The 23,367-nt window shown below is 36.4% G+C and overlaps 1 protein-coding gene and 1 non-coding gene across 3 annotated transcripts in view; one reads left to right on the top strand and one right to left on the bottom strand.

Moving 5' to 3' along the window:
- RASGEF1B (RasGEF domain family member 1B) overlaps positions 1–23,367 on the bottom strand; it is a 691,952-nt gene that overhangs the window by 624,779 nt on the left and 43,806 nt on the right. The window lies entirely within an intron of this gene.
- On the top strand, positions 8,861–8,936 carry TRNAA-UGC (transfer RNA alanine (anticodon UGC)). Its single transcript has one exon. It is a non-coding gene; the product is annotated as a tRNA-Ala (tRNA).

The raw sequence follows: 23,367 nt of genomic DNA, 5'->3' as shown, positions 1-23,367 counted from the left end.
TGTTCCATAGCATTCCTCAGATACATGTATGCACAATTATGTATTCAAAATAGAGCTGTGGTTCCTTCTATATTCATTGGGAGGCCAATGTCAGATAAAATGAAAAATCCCACCTTCAACCCTATCCAAACGATCTTCCTCAGAGAATATTCCTTTCTCTTATTATTTTTTCTGAATAAATTTTGAATATTATTTATATTCATAGATGAAAATCATTTCAAGTATTAAGTAAAAGAGGGGACTGGGCAATAAGGAAATTGTGAGCACACGCTCCAGTGGGAGAGGAGAAGAGCCTCTCTAGTCCAGAACAGCCATGAAAATGATAAATGTAAAGATTATGTACACACACACACAAAAAAAAAAGGAAAGGATTCTATAAAATGTAAAAGCAAAAGAAAACATAAAATCATTTCTAAACTATACTGCTCACAAAACTAAGGGGATATTTCAAAATGAATATGAAGCAACAAAATATCCCCTAACTTTTGTGAGCAATATATTATTCAACACTGAAAAACTGTAACTACAGAGAAGAGGTTGTGAAAGACCATAATGTACACAGATATGATGACAGCAGTCATTTTTGTGCAGGAAATGAATAGCAGTCATTGGTGGATTATTTTTTCTTTTTCTTCTTTATTTGTCATTTGTAATATCTTTACAAGGAGAAAATCATGCTTTTTAAAAAGAAATTTTTAAAAAAATTTAAAAATCCAAGAAGCAGAAGACTCTAAAGTCAATCTCCAACTTTTCTGTCAAGAAAATTATTTTCTCAAGTCGCTGGATTTAAAAGACCAGGAGAAAACACTACCAAAAGGGGCTTAGTATATCTGTCATCTAGAACTTGTTCTTTAAGAATTTCTTAAATTGTGTAGGTCACAACTGCTCAGGAGAACTTGGGAAGAAAATGAAAGAATAAGAAAATCCAGGGCCTTGGTTGATTGACTAAGTGGTAGAGGTCGGCCCGACATGTGGAAGTCCCTGGTTCGATTCCCGGCCAGGACACACAGGAGAAGCTTCCATCTGCTTCTCCATCCCTCCCCCTCTCCTTTCTCTCTATATCTCCCTTCCCCTCCCGCAGCCAAGGCTCCACTGGAGCAAAGTTGGCCCAGGCTCTGAGGATGACTCCATGGCCTCTGCCTCAGGTGCTTGAATGGCTCCAGTGGCAATGAAGCAAAGGCCCAGATGGGTAAAGCATCGCCCCCTAGCAGGCTTGCCGAGTGGATTCCAGTTGGGCTCATGCGGGAGTCTATCTCTCTGCCTCCCCATTTCTCACTTCAGAAAGATACTAAATAAATAAATAAGAAAATCCACGAAGGGCAGTCTCAGGTACAGTTGAGGTCCCTGAGCTTTCCTGGGTGTTTATTCCTAGCATAGATGGAGTTCAGAACACACAACCCCAAAATATGGCACCTTGACATATTGAATGGTTTAAGCTGAAGAAATATGAGAAATGTCATGTGCAGGAAGTACTTGCTGACTGCCCTCTGAAGCATGGCATAAAACTCTCATGTGAGAGGTCCCCTCCCTACAGAGGGAAGAAAGGAACAGCCTTATGTCCAAGACAGGCAGATACTGAGAGGAATCCGAACAAACAGGCCTTGCTCTTCCCCTATTTCACTGTACCTGGCTCATGCTCTTTGTTGTCTTTCCCATTTTCCCATGACTTGCACCTCTTCGTCAAACCTAACACAAAAACACTCAGGTTCAATCACTTGAGAAATTTAGGTTTCTACATTCTTATCAAGACTCCCTGCCCTGGCCGGTTGGCTCAGCGGTAGAGCGTCGGCCTAGCGTGCGGAGGACCCGGGTTCGATTCCCGGCCAGGGCACATAGGAGAAGCGCCCATTTGCTTCTCCACCCCTCCGCCGTGCTTTCCTCTCTGTCTCTCTCTTCCCCTCCTGCAGCCAAGGCTCCATTGGAGCAAAGATGGCCCGGGCGCTGGGCATGGCTCTGTGGCCTCTGCCTCAGGCGCTAGAGTGGCTCTGGTCGCAATATGGCGACGCCCAGGATGGGCAGAGCATCGCCCCCTGGGGGGCAGAGCACCGCCCCTGGTGGGCGTGCCGGGTGGATCCCAGTCGGGCGCATGCGGGAGTCTGTCTGACTGTCTCTCCCTGTTTCCAGCTTCAGAAAAATGAAGAAAAAAAAAAAAAAAAAGACTCCCATGTCATGTGAAAGTTACCGTATGTTACATACATTTGAATACTTTTATCTTGTCAATCTGTCTTGTTATAGGGCCCCAACTGAGAACTCAGAAGGGTAAAGGAAAAGATATTTTCCCTCCTCTACAGCATCAAGAAAACAACTATATTTGTGGGCCATGATAAAGTCCAAATAATTGTAGAAATATTTAAGTCATCAGCAAAAGAGATTCCCCCCTTCTCTCACCAGAGCATCCTTCAGCATTGCTCTGTACCAGGTGACGTAGCTTCTCTCCTTCCAATGAACTGTCCAAACACAGAAAGATTACCCAGAGCTGAGGAGCAGGACATAATACTAGAGACTTTAATATCAGAATAAATGTGAGTGAATGTATGACTCACAGAACCAAAACTGGTAACAGTTGATTTAGACCAGACACTGTGGGTGCTGTGTTCAGCTGCTCTTATAAGGTTCTATTGGTGTGCTTATATTTTGCACCATCCTCTTGATAACAAAGCCAAGAATATCTCTTCAACAGAGATCATCAGAGAAGATTTCTCACTTTAAAAGTGATTTTTAGGAAATAATCATGGTAAAAGACAGCATCTTTGATGTTTAGGAAAAAATGTAGAATTCTTCATTGAATATCTACACACAAATTAACTAAATAGACACAAAGAATAAGAAACATTGAAATGAATAATATCAATGTCTAAACAAGAAGCCAAAAAGCACAGAAATCTGATAACCAAACTCTCAACTCTGTATGTATAGATTGAATATTTAAAAACTTGAACTAAATACCTTAACACATAATGGTAAAAATTATATACACTCTAAGACTGGACAAAGCCTGTTGATACATTTCAATGGCAAATGTACGAAATGGTAAGCAAAACAAAAAATTTTTTGAGGGAAGTTAAAAACATGTGGCCTGACGTGTTGTGGCACAGTGGATAAAGTGTCAACTTGAAATGCTGAGGTCACCAGTTTGAAACCCTGGGCTTACTTGGTCAAGGCACATATGGAAGTCGATGCTTCCTGCTCCTCTCCCTTTTTTTTTTTCTCTCTCTCTCTCTCCCTCTTCTCTCTGAAATGAATAAGCTAAAAAAAAATCTTTAAATAATGTAGCTTGTTATATATTTATTTAACAAAATAAAAATAAAGGACAATCAACATACTAAACCACATACTCCTGATTTTTGAAATATGGTTTTAGTAGAGATATAGGGCTCCCCATAGGTTCCACCTGTTCCCCAACATAAGGAGAAAGGTGCCCAATCACTGGGACAATGTCAACCCACAGCAGCCTTTGTGTGACCAACTATTATTTTAAACTATTAAGATTTAGAAGTTGTGTGTTCCCACAGTATGATCTATCCAGTCTGACTAAAACAACAGTCAACTCTTCTTTTCTACCTTGCCAGAATTGAATAATTCAAAATGAGTGAAGAATGCTAATTTTTAAAAAATATATGAAAAGAAGCAAGGACTATTCTAAATACTTAAGCTTTTAGTACACATATAAATTGATATTAATTGGTATCACATGGGAAAAGAGGGGTTCCATAATCAAGTAAGTTTTGGAAATAGAGATATTCCTTCCTATAGATTTTAAATGTAAAGTCATATATTAAAATTCTACACCAAATAAATAAGTATTTTTCAAGTGAATGAACAATATTTCCATGAAAGAGAGCCTGGGAAATGCTCCAAAGAACTGATTTGTGTACTAATAAAATCTGTATACAACTAATATTAAAATTTAATTGCACTCCCTAGCACAGATCACCTGGTGAGTGGAGAAGGGTAATAATCAAGCTATTTAACAATAGTATATCCTAAATATTAGTCAATCAGGATGAACTCTTGGCCCTGGACATCTTCTGTTGTACCAAAAATTATTTCAGTAATTTCTGTATCATAGAGAGGTCTAGGGTTCTGAAGGCATTGGGAGAGATGGTACTCAGAACAATGGGTAAATACCAAGTAGAATAGTTTATAATTTATAGCTAGTGCTAATTAAATATCAACTGTGCCTATGGGTAAGTGAGGTGGATAACTTACTTAATGATTTGAAGATTTCTTCATCTTTATTTGTCTAAAATATTTAAGTTTTTTTTACATTTACAGTGGGTAGTCAACAAATTAAATAGGTATAGAAGTCCAGAAAAAGTTTAATAGGTATCTATCACGTAACAGGCACTATGGCAGGTGTTTTCATAAAATTAAACAAGAAAACATTTTTCTGTAGTCTAGGACATGTTAAGACATTTAATAAATACATGCTTACAGGTTAAAATATTGACAATATAATAGTCTAACTGGATATTTGACAAAGGTAGTTCAAAAATTTTTTAAGTCTGTTTCATTGTATTGAAACTAAAGAGAGAGCACAAAGACCTATTTAGTTTACTTTTCTTGTATGGAAAAATATTTGGCTTTATTAAAAGAGCATCTGAACATAAATCTTATTTTACAGGTAAAAGAGGTCTATTGAAATAGTATTTCTTAAAATTATGTTACTCATTAAAACAGAAATATACCATAGGATTCTTAGAAATTGATTCTCCTCACCACCTGGTATCAAGTTATTGAGCTATGCTTTCAATAAAAAGCATTTTTTTACATTTTATTTATTGATTTTAGTGAGAGAGGAAGGGAGGAGAGAGAGAGACAGGTACACTGATTTATTCCTGTATGTGCCCTGACTGAGGATTAAACTGGCAACCTCTGTGCTTCAGGACAATGCTTTAACCAACTGAGCTATCCAGCCAGGGCAATAAAAAGCACTTTTATAAATTGGCAATGTTCTAGAACATTATAACATGAGTTTGGAATGGAGTGAAGCAGGAGTCAATTCAGTTCATCTCCTACATCTCATGGACAGCCAAAAATGCATATCTGTCTCCAAACAAGCAATTTTAAAGCCTGTGTTAGGTCCAACTATCCAAGAAAATGTACTGTTCGTGTGACAATTCAGGACCCTACTCTGAACAGAGCCCTGTGGGTAGCTGGCTGAATCAATAATGACCTAAAACATTTCTCGAGGCTCTCAACCACCACCAAATTTAATTTATGTAAATGAAGAAAATAACCAAGACTGATCCAAGACTCATTCTTGGCTTTGAGAAAAGCTGTCATCAGTGTTTACTTCAGGATCCTTTGAAAGGAAGATAAAGATTTGAAGTACTGGACTTTACCAAACAGAAACTCATTCTATTTTCCCTCTTTTCCCCTGATTCTTCTTTACTTTAGTCCTTAAATTCTAATCAGGTTTTTATTTTTCACTCTACTATCCTTGACAAACAAGGGAAAAATCAAATGTTAATAGCTGAATAGTTCCATTATAATTTTTCAATTCTGAGTCTTGTTAGGAGTTTTACTCTACTTGGATTGGCCTTAACCATCCCAATTTATGATCTCTTGTTCTAAAATGCTAGGCTAGACTTACCATGGTAAAAGATGATAAAATGTTCTTAGTCGGTTCATGATGAATAAGCTACTAAGATTTGTTGTTTTGCTATGGTCTACAATTTTTTTCTTTTTAAATTAAAACTCAGGGTTCAAGAAGTACTTTTGGATTAAACATATTTAAATTTAAAATTTGAACTCATGAACACATTCTGAACATAATTAGCAGTTAAAATCAATATGCACCCCTATTGTTAGGTGACTACTGGGATAATCTTCAGCTCTGATGCAACATGATGGGTGAGGTAGTTTCCCCTTAAGTAATTTATTCTCTATTATAAATTCTTTAGTTCAGTTGAATTTAACAAAGTACTGCTTTATATCCTTTAAAAAGTATCAGGGACCAGATGACATGCTACTATATACAGAAAACCCAAAAGAATCCACCAGAAAACTACTATAACTGATAAATAAATTCAGTAAACTAGCAGGATTCAAAATAAATATCCAGAAATCAGTTGCATTTTTATACACCAATGCATATTGTCAGAAAAAAAATTATCAGAAAAGGAAACTAAGAAAACAACCCCATTTATATAACTGCATCAAAATAAATAAAATAAAATGCCTAGCAATAAATTTATCCAAGAATATTTGGAAAATTATAAGACACTGAAGAAAGAAATTGAAGAAGGTACAAACAAGTGGAAGCATACATCATGTTTATGGATAGAAAAAAATTAACATCATTAAAACATCCATATTACCCAAAAGAACGTGTAGATTCAACACAATTCCAATCAAGATACTGCCTGACCTGTGGTGGTGCAATGGATAAAGTATAGACCTGGAATACTGAGATAGTCAGTTTGAAAACCTGGACTTCCCTGGTCAAGACTCATACAAAAGCCTTGCTTGCTCCCCAAGCAAGGGAAACAAAAGAAAAATAAAAAAATAGGACTGCATCAAACTAAAAAGATTTTGTACAACAAAGGAAACTAATGACAAAATGAAAAGACAACTCACAAAGTGGGAGAACATATTCATTAAAGATACATCTAATAAGGGGTTAATATTCAAACTTTTAAAGAACTTATACAAATTAACACCAAAAAAAAAAGCCAATTAAAAAATGAGCAAAGGACCTGAATAGATACTTCTCCAAAGTGGACATACAGATGGCTAATAGACATATGAAAAGATGCTCAATGTCACCAATCATCAGAGAAATACAAACTAAAACCATAATGAAATATCACTTCACACCAGTCAGAATAGCTCTAATCAATAAATAAACAAACAATAAGTGTCAGCAAATATGTGGAGAAAAGGGAACCCTCAAGCACTGTTGGTGGGGATGCAGACTGGTGCAGCCACTGTGAAAGCAGTATGGAGATTCCTCAAAAAATTAAAAACAGCCTGACCTGTGGTGGTGCACTGGGGAAAGCATTGACCTGGGATGTTGAGATGGTTGGTTCAAAACCCCAGGCTTGCCTGGTCAATGGGAGTTGATGCTTCCTGCTCCTCCCTCTGTTCTATCTCTTTCCTCTCACTCTCTCTTTAACAAAAATGAATAAATAAATAAAAATAAATAAATATTAAAAACAGAACTGCCTTATGACTCAGTGTTTCCATTTCTGGGAATTTATCCCCCCAAAAAACCCCAAAACTAATTCAAAAGAATATATGCACCCCTATGATCACTGCAGCATTATTTACGATAGTCAAGATCTGGAAACAGCCCAAGTGTCCATCAGTAGATGAGTTGATAAAAAAGCTGTGGTATATTTACACAATGGAATACTACTCAACCATAAAAAAAAAGGAAATCTTACCCTTTGTGACAATATTGATGGACCAGAAGAGCAATGTGTTAAGTGAAATAAACCAGTCAGAAAAAGACAAGTACTATGTTTTCACTCACATGTGGATTTTAATAAACAAAATAAATGAACAGCAAAATATAGTCAGTCTCATAGATAGAGAGCTAGCTGACAGCTCTCGGGGGTGGTGGGCACTGGATAGATGTGGTGAAGGGATTGAGCAAAAACTTTTAAAAATAAAACACTAATGGACACCGATAACAGTGTAGTGATTGCCAGGGGGAGGTGGATGGGGCAGGTGGAGGAGGGTGTGGGGAGATAAATAGTGCTAGATGGAGACGACTTGGGTGCTGAAAACACAATAGAGTGTACAGATGATGTGTTGTGAACTTGTGCACCTGAAACCTGTATAATTTTGTTAACCAGTGTTACTCCAATAAAGTCAATAAAAAGGAAACACTTTAAAAATTAGTTCTTAGGAATTAAAAATATGATAGCAAATGAAAATATTTTAATATGAGAATTATGAAATAAAACTAAAATAGCACAGAAAATAAAAAGATAAGAAAGATAATCAGACACAGGTGCCCTCTCTCCTTTTCCTGAACAGTGACGGGCTTACAGGTTCCCAAAGATCCAAAAACAGAGTCACTATGGAGACATTGTCTCTCAGGGACTGGCCTTCCTTTTATTGAAGGTCAGCTACATTCTAGGTAGTTTAGCCCTGACTTAGAATGAGGTTCCCAGTTCTCACTCTCCATGTATAATTTGCTCCCATGCCAACCTCATAATTAAAACATCAAAAAGTCATATGTCACCCACTAAAGTTCCAAAAGGATGAATTAAATCTTTTCTAACATTCAGACATGACAATTATACCCTTCACACACTGCAAGGTTTGCAGGGTGAATGACAACAGTTAAAGTATTGATTTATGATTTGAAATCTTTTTCGCCTTATTTGTTTTAACCCTTTGTACCTCTTTTCTATTGTTGCTGCCACAAATTTCCACCAACTGAGTGTATTAAAACAATATAAATTTATTATGCTACATATCTATAGGTTAGAAGTCCACCATGAGTCTCACAGGGCTAAAATCAAGGTGTCAGCAGGACTATGTTCCTTCCCAGAACATTTCACATTTCATGGTTCATGGCCCCTTTCTATCTTCAAAGCCACCAACAGGTCAAGTCTTTCCTGGATCACATCACTCTGACTTCTGTTTCCCTCTTCCATGGTGAATATCCCTTGTGATCCTATCGAGAACACCTAGATATTCTAGTATAATTTTGACAGGTCAAGAAAATCTGATTGGAAACTTTAATTTCATTTGCAATTTTAATTCCTCTTAACCATGTAACCTTATACATTCACAGGTTCCAGGGATTAGGATATAAACATATTAGGTAGTACATTATTATGCTTCCACATCCTTATTAAAAGCAATTCTAAAAATCTTCATTTAAAAAATGTTGTTCTAGGCCCTGGCTGGTTGGCTCAGTGGTAGAGTGTCGGCCTTGCATGCAGGAGTTCCAGGTTCGATTCCTGGCCAGGGCACACAGGAGAAGCGATCATCTGTTCTCCAACCCTCCCCCTCTCCTTCCTCTCTGTCTCTCTCTTCCCCTCCCGCAGCCAAGGCTCTATTGGAGCAAAGTTGGCCTGGGTGCTGAGGATGGCTCTATGGTCTCTGCCTCAGGCGCTAGAATGGCTCTGGTTGCAACAAAGCAACGGCCCAGATGGGCGGAGCATCACCCCCTGGTGGGCATGCCGGGTGGATCCCAGTTGGGCACATGTGGGAGTCTGTCTGACTGCTTCCCTAATTCCAACTTCAGAAAAATACACACAAAAAAAAACAAGATCAAGGAAGTTAAAGCAAAAATAAATAAATGGGACTCTACCAAACTAAAAAACTTCTGCATGGGGAAATAAAAAAATTCATCAACAAAACAAAAAAATATCCAACTAAATGGGAGAAAATATTGCAAACAATATCTCTGATAAGGGGTTAATACTCAAAATACATTTAAAACCACATACATCTCCACACAAAATACAAACAGTTCAATTAAAAAATGGGCAGAGGGGAAAAAAAATGGGCAGAGGACCCGAACAGACACTTTTCCCAAGAAGGAATCTGCATTATTAATGTACATAACAGGATGTTAAAATGGCAGCCCCTCTATGTCAGTTTCAACTAAGATGCCATATTAGATAAGAGCCCAGCAGGAAACAGACAGCACACTAAAACTGAGTAACGTGAAGAAGTGTAATAGAGCAGTGGTCCCCAACCTTTTTTGGGCCACGGACTGGTTTAATGTCAGAAAATATTTTCACAGACCAGCCTTTAGGGTGGGACAGATAAATGTATCACGTGATCAAGACAAGCATCAAGAGTGAGTCTTAGATGGATATAACAGAGGGGATCTGGTCATTTTTTAAAAATAAAACATCGTTCAGACTTAAATATAAATAAAACGGAAATAATGTAAGTTATTTATTCTTTGTCTGCAGACCGGTACCAAATGGCCCACAAACCGGTACTGGTCTGTGGCCCGGGGGTTGGGGACCACTGTAATAGAGTATTTACAAAAGGTGGGGATCCAGTGTAGGGAAATCACAACAGGTAATGCAGTGTCCCAGGTCTAGTAGCAGCAAGGGTCCTCTTTGCATCCCTAAGGACAAGAGAAGAGTGTTATGAGAATCAGAGGGTGGAGTTGGGTGGAGATGCTGCTTGACAAACGCTGTAGGCCTCTGCTCAGGGATGCAATCAGCCAAGAAAATCCAGGAGAAAGGAAGCCAGAGAATCACTAACCCAGCCTTATGCTTCCTTCCTGCTGGCTTCTTCCGATACTCCCAATAGACTAAACTCAACAGGAATCTAGAAGGCATGGGAGCCCATTGGAGAAGTCTATATAGGTCAACCTTTTTGGCCATTTAAGTGAATGGATAGAAACAGAAAACAGGTCTGCAGGGGCAAAATGAAGATATCCTGCACAGGCACCAACACCATAGAAACCAAAAGAAAATACACTCAAACACCCACGCCTTCATATACAGACTTTATAGAAGAGATGGCATTGAATGGTGGGTGGGCTAAAAGCAGTCTTTCTCCAGAATTCATAGGGGCTAGAGATATATGTGGCTTTTCCTCAGACAAGATGGGCCACACAAATGAGAAAACAGCCCTCAAAATTGTTTTATGTTTTGCCCAAGAAAAGCTTCTAAAGCAAGGACCAGTGTGGAGTGGCCCCCTGAATAAAACCAGGGTAATGGTGGAAAAACCAAAGCTGCACTTAGATTATATGGATGAAAAATGGGCCACATGCTGAGCCTGACAAACTCAAGGGAGGCCTGCACGATGGCCTTATAAACTCAAGAAACCCAAAATAACCACACAGGATGGTGAGAAATTCAAACTTTTTAACTAAAAGCAATTCGTGGTGGATAATCATGTCCTAGAGAAATATTTTTTCCTAACAAAGGTCAATGCTTACCACAGTGATTTTCAAAGGATGCACCAGGGTACACTGGTGTGCCCTAGAAGATTTGCAGATGCGCCTATGGTATTCCAGAGAAATATGTGCCTGTTGGGGACCAAAGAACCAACAAGGTTTTTGGAGTTTAGATTTTTGGGGAACAGAGGTGTGGGGAATTGGCTGTAAACTGACAGTCTGCCCAACCCCCACCTCACTTGCCTGATTAGGTTGCAAAAGGCTGTTAAGCTGTGGTGCTGGATTGTTTACACTACCCCCCATGTTCCCTGGAAAGACCGGAGGCAAGTTTCTTCTATCCTTTGTTTGGTATCAAGTTAAGATGATATGTATGGTGGGGGTTTTGATTTGATGATTCAACATAAGGAATTGCCTCTTGAAGCCTTTTGGATTTCTATAAAAGAAAAATATGTGGCAATATCTAAAAAAGCTTTGAACATTTTACTACAATTTTCAACATCCTATTTATGTGAATTAGGATTTTCTACCCTCAACACAATTACAAGTAAAAAAAAAAAAAAGAGGAATTCTTCAATGTATTGACAAGGAAATGAGAGTTTGCCTTTCAAATATTGCCCAAACATTGACACATCACGCTCATGTTTCTCATAAACACAAAAATAAAAAAACTTAACACATTTGTGCCAGGACCTGCCAAATTTACTAAATCTTACTAAGAATGTATCTATATATATAAAAAGATAACTTTTTTGTCATTTTTTATTTTTTAACCCCTCTTTTTTATGAATTCTAAAAAGAATAACTCAAAAAATGTAACATAAAAATGTTTTTTAATGTCAGAATAAATTTAATTTTGTCATATTTAATTACTATAAAAGCACGCTTGGTCTTTATTTTTTTTTCTTTAATATTTGACTTACTTATTATAACATATTTCTCAGAAATTTATATATAGTGCGCCTACAATTATTTATAGGATTTTAAATGTGCCCGACTTCAAAGAGTTTGAGAACCAATGGCTTACTGTATTTGAGCCAGTCTGTTATCTTTCGCATCTACAATAACATACCCGGTAACATGCCTTTGAAATGGAAGGTTAATCTTTTTTTCCTGCCCCCCTCAGGGCAGCATCCCACCAGAGCAGAAACCAACAAATCCCCTCATTATTATTATTACCAATTAATTAACTACCTTATGCCTGCCAACGAAAAGAAGTTTCACTATAATGTATACATTTTTTCTTTTTATCCATTCCCAGAGATTTCCCCACTTTGCTTTCTCCCACCTCCATAATCTATTTCCAATCAATTTCCTGTAACCCCCCTACTCTTCCACTTGATTCTAATGTATAAAATAAGTGGTAAAACTGCCATTTTCCACAGCATTTTCTCAATCCATTGAGACTTTGCTTCCTAACATTTTCAACAGTCAGTGGTAGGATTCAAATAATTTAACAACCTGCCCTAGTGACTGTTTTAAGTATAAAAAAAGATGCCAAAAGGTAGTTTATTATTTCATGCATTTAATACTTAAATAAGAACAATAAAAGAGGTATGCAAAACTATATTATAAGAGCTTTAAAATATTAATGAAAAAATATTAAATAATACCTGACAAAAGCCAATAAAATAGTTAAGATATTTCCATATTGCTTCTTGATTGGCGTCCTCACTTGCAATTTTTTTTCACATATGGACAGAATGAACATTACTACAGGTGCTTAGAATATGCTGTTGTGCAGTTACACGTTAAAAAAGAGTAAGAAATGTAAATTTGTGATTTCTACAATATATTGGGCAGATGCCCAGGCACCCACCTTAGAGAGAACCCTGTTTACAAGGACCATTTTAACAACTAGTTTGCTGAATTCAACAAAAGTCAGGTTATCAGTTTCACTGAACCAGTGCGAACTGGCTGAATCCCACCAATATCCACACTTTGGCTAAAATAAAATCATAAAAATTCTTACAGGTTTGCAAGTTTCTTATGTTGATAATTACATACCACATGCGATGCTTAGTGACTCGGTTACACTAGATTGTGATTCTGGTGCAGGTTGTCTGGGAAAAGTTTTGTAAACTCTGCTCTGGACTGTTGAAATCTGCTTCAGTATGGTAAAAAATTAATTCACCAAGTCCTTATTTTTGGCATTAGTTGAATGGAGTGGTTAAAAACATAAGTTCTAGATGCAAATTGCTTGTAATAAAGACACATCTCTACGATTTATTATCTGGGTGAGCTTGGGCAAATTACCCAGCTTAGCATTAAGGTCACCACCTGTAATAAATACAGGGTGGGGCAAAAGTTGGTTTACAGTTGTGAGTACTCAAAACACAGAGTTCATTCTTGTAAAATTATTATTTTCTTTTTTTAATTTTTAAATTTTGTTTAGAAAATTAACCTCAACACAGTGATACTGATCAATAAGAATACATAGCTTTCAGGTAAATATTTCTATACACTTGAACTGTTGATTATGTTGTATACCCATCACCCAAAGTCAAATAATTTTCTGTCACCTTATCTTTGTCCCTCTTTACACCCTTCCCCATCCTCTTTCCTGTCCCCCTCCCCTACATCCCCTTTCCCCTGGTAATCACTTCACTTTTATCGATGTCCATGAATCTCACTTTTATATCCCATCTATTTGTAAAATCATACAGTTCTTAGCTTTTTCTGATTTACTTATTTCACTCAGTATAATGTTCTCAAGGTTCAACCATGTTGTCATAAATGTCACTATGTCATCATTTCTCACGGCTGAGTAGTATTCCATTGTATATATACATATGTACCACATCTTTTTTATCCAATCCTCTATAGAGGGACACTTAGGTTGTTTCCATGTCTTGGCCACTGTGAATAATGCTGCAATGAACATGGGAGTGCATGTGTCTTTATGTACCAATGTTTTCGAGTTTTGGGGGTAGATACCCAGAAAAGGATTGCTGGGTCATATAGTATAGTAATTCTATTCTTAATTTTTTGAGAAACCACTATACTTTCTCTCATAATGGCTGTATGAATTTGCATTCCCACCAGTAGTGAATGAGGGTTCCTTTCTCTCCACAGCCTCTCCAACACTTTTTATTACCTGTCTTATTGATAATGGCCAATCTAACAGATAGTTTTGATTTGCATTTCTCAAATAGCTAATGAAGAGGAGTATCTTTTCATATATTTGTTGGCCATTTGTATGTCCTCTTGAGAGAAGTGTTTGTTCAGGTCCTTGGTCCATTTTTTAATTGGATTGTTTGCTTGTTTGTTGCTGAGATTTGTGAGTTCTTTATATATTTTGGATATTAACCTTTTATCAGAGCTGTTATTTGCAAATATCATCTCCCATTTAGTTGGCTGCCTATTTATTTTGTTGTCAATTTCTTTTGCTGTGCAGAAACTTTTTAGTTCGATATAGTCCCATTCATTTATTTTTGCCTTTATTTCCCTTGCCTTTGGGGTCAAACTCATAAATTGTTCTGTATGACCAAGGTCCATGAGCCTAGTACCTATGTTTTCTTATATGTAATTTATTGTTTCAGATCTTATATTTAGGTGTTTGATCCACTTTGAATTAATTTTTGTGCAGGGGGACAAACTGTGCTCAAGTTTCATTCTTTTGCATGTGGTTTTACAATTTTCTCAGCACCATTTATTTTTTTTTTTTCTAGTAGTTACTGCCATGCTGGTCCCTGTGGCAGTTGGGCAGCAAGTTATATTGGGTTTTTTTTGTTGTTGTTTTTTTAATAATTTTATTTTTTTAATGGGGTGACATCAATAAATCAGGATACATATATTCAAAGATAACAAGTCCAGGTTATCTTGTCGTTCAATTATGTTGCATATCCACCACCCAAAGTCAGATTGTCCTCTGTCACCTTCTATCTTGTTTTCTTTGTGCCCCTCCCCACCCCCTATTTCTCTCCCATTCTCCCCTCCCCCCCGTAACCACCACACTCTTATCAATATCTCTTAGTTTCACTATTATGTCCCACCTACGTATGGAATAATACAGTTCCTGTTTTTTTCTGATTTACTTATTTCGCTTCGTATCATGTTATCAAGATCCCACCATTTTGCTGTAAATGTTCCGATGTCATCATTTCTTATGGCTGAGTAGTATTCCATAGTGTATATGTGCCACATCTTCTTTATCCAGTCATCTACTGATGGGCTTTTTGGTTGTTTCCATGTCCTGGCCACTGAACAGCACCATTTATTAAAGAGGCTTTCTTTTCTCCATTGTGTGTTTTTGGCCCCTTTGTCAAAAACAATTTGTCCATATATATGTGGTTTTATTTTTGGGCTCTCAATTCTGTCCCACTAGTCTGTATGTCTGTTTTTCTGTCAATACCATGTTGTTTTGATTATTGTGGCTCTATAGTATAATTTGAAGTCAGGTAGTGTGATATCTCTAGCTTCATTTTTTTTACTCAGGATTGCTTTAGCTTTTTGGGGTTTCTTATGGTTCCATACAAACCTGGTAATTTCTTGTTCTAGTTCTTTAAAAAATCACATTGGGATTTTGATGGGGGTTGCATTAAATTTGTATATTGCTTTGAGTAATATGGTCATTTTAACTATGTTGATTCTTCCAATCCATGAACATGGATTATTTTTCCATTTCACTGTGTCTTTTTCAATTTCCTTCAATAATGTTTTGTAGTTTTCAGTATATAGGTCCTTCACATCCTTTGTTAAGTTTATTACTAGGTATTTTAATTTTATTTTGTTGCAATTATAAAAGAAATTGTTGGCCCTGGCCAGTTGGCTCAGTGGTAGAGCATTGGCCTGGCGTGCGGGAGTCCTGGGTTTGATTCTCGGCCAAGGCACATAGGAGAAGCACTCATCTGCTTCTCCACCCCTCCCCTCTCCTTCCTCTCTGTCTCTCTCTTCCCCTCCCGCAGCCGAGGCTCCATTGGAGCAAAAGATGGCCCGGGCGCTGGGGATGGCTCCTTGGCCTCTGCCCCAGGCACTGGAGTGGCTCTGGTCGTGACAGAGCAACACCCCGGATGGGCAGAGCATCGCCCCCTGGTGGGCGTGCCGGGTGGATCCCGGTCGGGCGCATACGGGAGTCTGTCTGACTGCCTCCCTGTTTCCAGCTTCAGAAAAAAAAATACAAAAAAATAAAAATAAAAACTAATAATAATAAAAGAAATTGTTGGGTTTGTTTTTTTAGTTCATTTTCCAATTGGCATATAGGAAAGCAGCAGACTTTTATATTTATTTTGTACCCTACAAGTTTACTGTATTGGTTTATGATTTCTAGTAGATTTTTGGTGGAGTCTTGGGGTTTTCTATATACAGGATAATGTCATTTGCAAAAAGTGATATCTTTTATTCTTCTTTCTCTTGCTTGATCACTCTGGCTAACACTTGACAACTATATTGAATAACAGTGGAAAGAGTGGGCAGCTTTGTCTTGTTCCTGATTTTAGGAGAAAAGCCTTCATTTTCTCACCATTTAGTAAAATATTGGCTAATGGTTTGTCATATATGGCCTTTAATATTATATGTTGAGGTACTTTCCTTCTATTCCGAATTTATGGAGTGTTTTAAACATAAAGGGATTTGTGTCTTATCGAATATCTTTTCTACATCTATTGATAAGATCATATGATTTTTGTTCTTTGTTTTTTTGATGTGGTGTATTATGTTGATCAATTTCTGTATTGAACCATCCTTGTGCTCCTAGAATGAATCCTACTTGATCATGATGTATTTTTTTAAATGATGTTGTACTTCATTTGCTAGTATTTTGTTTAGGATTTTTGCATCTGTATTCATTAAAGATACTGGCCAGTAGCTTTCTTTTTTTGTGTTGTCCTAGTCAGGTTTTGGTATAAGGGTTATGTTGGCTTCCTTAAATGTGTTCGGGAGTATTGCTTCTTCTATTTTTTGGAAAACTTTAAGAAAGATAGGTACCAAATTTTTGAATATATGGTAGAATTCACTAATGTAGCTATCTGGTCCTGAATTTTTGTTTTGGGAGAAGTTATTGATAGTTGTTTCTATTTCCTCCCTGCTTATAGGTCTATTTAGATTTTCTTCTTCTTTGTGACTAAGTCTAGAAAGATTTGTGTATTGTTCTAGGAATTTATCCAGGTTATTGAATTTGTTGGGATATAATCTTTCATAATATTCTACTATGACCTTTTGTATATCTTTGATGTCTGTGGTAATTTCTTCTCTTTCATTTCAGATTTTGTTTATGTGAGTCCTTCCTCTTTTTTCCTTAGCCAGTCTAGCCCATGGTCTTTCCATTTTATTGATCTTTTCAAAGAAGCAGCTCTTTGTTATATTAATTTTTCTAGTGTTTTTTGTTCTCTAATTCATTTAGTTCTGCTCTATGTTTTACTATTTCCATTCTTCTGCTGGTTTTGGGTTGCCTTTGTTCTTCTTTTTCTTGTTCCTTAAGGTATAAAGTTAGGTAGTTTACCTGGGATTACTCTTGTTTCTTGATATAAGCCTGTAATGTTATAAACTCCCCTCTTATTACTGCTTTTGCTGCACCTCAGAAACATTGATATGTTGTGTTGTCATTTTCATTTGTCTATATAAATCTTTTGATGTCTGCTTTAATTTCTTCTTTGACCCAGTCATATTTTAGAACTATATTGTTTAATTTCCATGTTTGTTGGGTTTCTTTACTTCCTTTTTACATTTGGATTCTAATTTCAAAGTCATAAGATCAGAAAATATGTGTGGTATAATTTCAATCTTCCTGAATTTGTTGTTAGTTTTGTGGCCCAATCATATGGTCTATCCTTGAGAATGTTCCATGCATACTGGAGAAGAATGTATAATCTGATGTTTGGGGATGAAATGTCCTATAAATATCTATTATGTCCATTTGGTCCAGAATGTCCTTTAAGGCTAAAATTTTTTATTGATTTTCTGTCTGGATGATCTATCTAAACCAATAATGATGTGTTAAAATCTCCAAGTATGATTGTGTTTTTGTCTGCTTCTAATTTTAGATCAGTTAGTAGGTGTCTTATATGTTTTGGTGCTCCCTGGTTCGGTGCATATATTTTTTATTAAGAAGTATTTATATTATGTCTTCTTGATACAATGTCTCCTTTATCACTATGGAATGTCCATTTTTGTTTTGGTTGCCTTTGTTGTCTACACCTGTTTTTCTTTCTATATTATTTGCTTAGAGAATCATTTTCCAACCTTTCACTTTGAAACTACTTTTGTCTTGCAGCTTAGATGTGTCTCTTAAATGCAGCATATGGTTAGATTTGGCTTTTTGATCCAATATGCTACTCTGTGCCTCTTTATTGATGAGTTCAGCTCATTTACATTTAGGGCAGTGGTCAGCAAACCATGGCACGCAAGCCACATGTGGCTCTCAGATTGAGGATGTTTTTAGCAAAGGCCAGCTTAAGAGAACCCTAATTAAGTTAATAACAATGTACCTACCTATATAGTTTAAGTTTAAAAAATTTGGCTCTTAAAAGAAATTTCAATTCTTGTACTGTTGATATTTGACTCTGTTGACTAATGAATTTGCTGACCACTAAATTTAGGGTAATTATTAACACTTGAGGATTTCCTATAGCCACTTTATGTTTTGTTTTTTGGTAGCTCTGTTTTGTTTTGTTTTTTTTTTTGTCAGGTTTTTTTTTTTTTTTTGGTGGTATTCTATACTTCTTTCTGCGTTTCTTCCTTTTTTAAGCTGTGTGTTTTAGTAGTGGCTTTTTCATGGGTTATTATCATTAGGTTATTAAGAGAAAAATGTTCATATGTATTTATACAAGAGACCTTTCTCTTATGCGTGCTTCTGCATCCTATACTCCTTTGTTACTGTAGATATTTATCCTCTCCCCTTTTATGTTATTGCTGTCACAGATTATTCTTGCTTTTATTGTGACCTTTTTGGAGCTTTTACTTGTAGTTTTGATTTGTTCTTTTCTTTGTATCTGGTCGAATAACTCTTCAGTATTTCCTGCAGTGGGGGTTTTCTGATGATAAATTCCCTCAGCTTTTGTATGCCTGGAAAAGTTTTTATTTCTCCTGCATATTTGAAGGATAACTTTGATGGATATAGTATTCTTCACTTGCAATTCCTCTTTTAGTACTTTGAATGTTGAGTCCACTCTCTTCTGGCTTGTAGAGTATATGCTAGGAAGTCTGACAATAACCTAATAGGCTTTCCTTTATATGTTATGTTCTTCTTTTCCCTAGCTGCCTTGAGGATTCTTTCTTTGTAATTGATTTTTGACAATTTTATGCTGATGTGCCTTGGAGCTGTTTGGGTTGTGGTAACCTGGTGTTCTGTTTGCTTCTTAGATTCGAGGCTCCAACTCTTTCCATAGGCTTTGGAAATTCTCATCAATTATTCATTTGAATAGGCTCTCTATTCCCTTCTTTCTCTTTTCTTCTTATGATATACCCATTATTTTTATATTGTTCTTTGTGATGGAGTCAGAAAATTCTTGTAGATCTCTCCCAGTTTTGTTAATTCATAAGTCTCTCTCCTCTTCTCTCTGTAGTATCTCTAGTTACCTGTCCTCAATGTCACTGATTCTTTCCTCCATCTGGCTTGTTCTATTAACTAAACTTGCTACCTCAGTCTTTAATTCATGTATTAAGTTCTTCATCTCTATTTTTAAATTTTCAATCTTCTTGGTGAGATATTTATTTTGTTCATTAATTTGTTTTCTCAGCTCATTAAGTTGCCTATTGGTATCTTTTTGCATCTCATTGGGTATTTTCAGAACTTTAATTTTGAATTCTCTATTATTTAACTCCAAGATTTCCATGTGATTGAGATTTTTTTCTGGAGGTTTTTCATTTTGTTTCTGAACTATGTTTCTGATCTTGTATAGCCATGGTATTCAATTTCTTCTTCCTTGATGGCATTTGATAGTGGTATCGTTAAGAATTTTAATTAAAAAAAAAAACCATTCAGTACATGGATCTTTCAGGCATACTTGTGAGCCCAGCTGGAGTTCCTTCACTGAATTAAAGTTGTTCAACTTGTTGAAATGTCAAGGGGAGAGATCAGAAATATCTCTCACACCACCATTACACTTCATATTATTTTCCATATAAACTGTAAACATACTTTTGCCCCATTCTGTATAACAAGAATACATGCCTCCTAGTATTAGGAGGATTACATAAAATAATCCAGGTTTCTAGCAGAGTGCCTGGTACACAGTAATACGGAGTAGCTATTTTTATAATTGAAAAAACATTTATAGTTATTATTACACAAATAACCAAATACTAGTATAAAACCCAGTTCATCTAAACTCCTCCTCCTTTTATTTTCATAGAATATTGTTGTATTCTTAAACACTCTAAACCTGAAAAATACAGATTTTTGATACATGAGGCTTCTTTACTGGTTTTCCTAAAAAGAAAGGTGATAGGCTAGTTAATACACTCAACCACCTTATCCACAGGCAATACCTCCAGTGAATGCCTGAGATAGTGAATGTACTGAACCTCATATATACTGTTTTTCCTATGCATATTTGCAATAAAGCTTAATTTATAAAATGGCCATAGTACCAGATTAACTCAATAACTTAAAGTAATATAGAACAATTATAACAATATACTGTAATATATTGTAATAAAAGTTATGTGTATATGGTCTCTCTCTAAACATCTTATTGTACTGTACTCATCTTTTCACCTAAAGGAAACACTTTATGGCTTCTCTTTGGCATATCTGAATTGCCAGTATTACTTCTCTTGTGCTTTAGGATAATTATTAAGTAAAACAAGGATTTCTTTAACACAAGCAGAGTAATATTGTGACAGTAGGTCTGATAACCAAGTCAGCTATGAGGTAATTAACAGGCAGGTAAATTATACAGCATGGAGTCACTGGACAGAGAGATGATTCACAGCTCTGGCTGAGATGAAGCGTAATTACATGAGATTTCATCACACTACTCCGACTGGTACTCAATTTGAAACTTATAAATTTTTTTTTCTGATATTTTCCATGTAATTATCAGACTGTTTTTGACCACAGGTAACTGAAGTCATGGAAAAGGGGAAAACCAGGAAAATGGGGGAACTATGGTAGTCATTTATTGAGAGCTCAATTTGGACTAGAAACTATATTAACTGCAGTGAGAAGCATTCTTATTCAAATCAAGGAGGAGATATTGTCCCAATGGCATCATCAGAGGGAATAAATATCATTCAGTAGGTGAAAACTTCCTGCAGGAATTGAGTTGGGAGGTGATTCTGGGAGGCTTTTCAGACAGCAGACAATGGCCTAGCAAGAGTGGGCAACTGGGAATTAAACAGTCATGAACTAGGTACTACACACAAGACTCAAGAGAGGAGCAGATGGGATGTATTAGGGACAGAGAGATGAGGTGAGATGAGGAGAAAACCTCTCCTTGCTATAAATCATCCACATACATTGGACTTCACTTGTACACAAAAATGTGTGTGATCAACCCTAGCCAGATAGCTTGGTTGGTTAGAGCATCATCCAGACACACAAAGGTTGCCAGTTGGGTACCCCATCAGGGCACATATAGAAACAGATCAATGTTTCTGTCTCTCTCACTCTCTTTCTCTTTTTTCCTCTCTCTCTAATTTTTTTTAAATGTGTCTGATCAGTAGTAATTTTTAGTTTCCAAAATGAGAGCTTTCTAAATCTCTCCAGAAATTAAGTAAAAATTGTTATTATAAGGAAAAAGGTTGGTCATTAATGATTACTGCTGTTAGAAGCTCAGCTATTCCTATAACAGAAGACAGAACACAAGGAAGAAGTTGGGGATTAATTGTATCTTCCTGGACTTTCAAGAATTTGACAGATTCCTATTTTCCTCTCCTGTGAATCAGGTAAAACTGCTAATACACTCAGCTAATACACACATGGTGAAGTCTAACAATACACTTGTGATAATGATTCTGCAGAAAATGTCCTCGGAGTGTAATAGACTTGGGGGATAATTAATTCTACTTCCTTCCCTTCTCACTCACCCCAGACCACTACCAACACTGCTTCTAATCAATTTTAAACTTGAACAAAAATCCATAAGGTTTCAAATGACCAGATGACATGTTTATTTCTGCAGTGATTAATTTCCTCAAAAAAAGAGGCAAAGTTCCAAAAGAAATTGGATTGCTTTAATTGAGTCTCTCTAGGTTTAAAGCCAATGAAAAACCTAAAAAGCTTTTCACCTCTTACATTTCTAACCTGAATGATTTTTAGTACCAAGAAAAACAAAAGGTAAGGGAAAGAAAAGAAAGCAATCCCAGCTCACCAAGAAGACTTAAAAAAAAGTGTTCAATATTGCAAAAAGTAAAATTCCTTTGCAATCTGGTAGTAGGGAGTAGGGCCAACACCTGAATTCTAAATTAATGGTGCTATGTCAAAAAAATTTTTTTAGTAATATTTATACTTATAGGATAGGAGAACAGAAATGGAATCATGGCATACCTAAAATACATAAAAATGATATCTATATTGACATCATATTTGCAAATTAAATAATAGAAAAGTAATGGATCCTAAGCCACAAACATCCAGAAAATTTAAATGTCTACATTAAAAGAATCCTACTAGCACACTACCTCTAGCTAAACTAGTTTCTTTTATCACTATCTAGTTTCCATTTCATTAACCTTTAGGTCAAAGCTTCTGGAAAACTGTTAGCTCTATCTCAAATAGAGAGATAAATGTGAAAAAAAGATTAATCAGGGAGGAACTCTGGGAATATGATGGCAGCCACAATCTAGTATTTAAATCTCCCCAAGTACCCCCATAAAAAAAAAAAAACACAGAACAACTAGGATACAAAACCAAAAACTCATGAATAGTTACATCAAATGGTGACAATTAAATAGTAAGATTTTCCCAGGAGCCTGAAGATATGAGCAGATGGGGATAAACCACCAGCAGCTACAAGCCCTGGTGGTATCCCCAGCCATGGAGGAGGAAAGAGAAAGGAGCAAATGATGGATCTGAGAACAGAAAAGCACCCAAACTGCCAATAAGTAAACAATGGTATAATGTGAGGATATTGGTGGGACTCAGAACTCAATGCAGTCCCATTTGTAGTGCAAGAGGTTCTCAGTAAGGTCTGAAGGGGCTGGGGGAGCGTGGTTCTTCCTACAAACTCTCAAAGCTGACCAGTCAAAGGTCCCTTCCAGAACAAAACCCATGAAGGCTAAACTGCTGGAAGGATATGCTAACTTGAACAGGTCAGGGATAACAGGGGAAAAAAAAATGATCCAGATAACAAGTTGAGAAGAGGACACATGAATATAGTTAACTCAGTCAAGGTCATCTGGTCAATCCAGCATGGCCATTGATGTGAACCCAGTTGTCCAAATCTAATGTTTTTTTCAATGTTTATCCAAATGATTGTTATCATGTGGGCACAGACTAAGACACTAAATAAAATGAAACTTAAGAAATAAACAGTGCAATATTATACTTAAGTATAGGGTTTTTTTTAGCTATGTAAGAGTCCACGAGAAAACAAATGAAGAGTTTTATGTCAGAAGGCTGAATACTACAAAATATTTTAATGCAATTGCTATTCCAC

This window comes from Saccopteryx bilineata, chromosome 5, assembly GCF_036850765.1.
Source record: "Saccopteryx bilineata isolate mSacBil1 chromosome 5, mSacBil1_pri_phased_curated, whole genome shotgun sequence".
Lineage (NCBI taxonomy): Eukaryota > Metazoa > Chordata > Mammalia > Chiroptera > Emballonuridae > Saccopteryx > Saccopteryx bilineata.
Note: the sequence above shows the minus strand (reverse complement) of the source record. Positions and strands in the feature narration are given on the sequence as shown.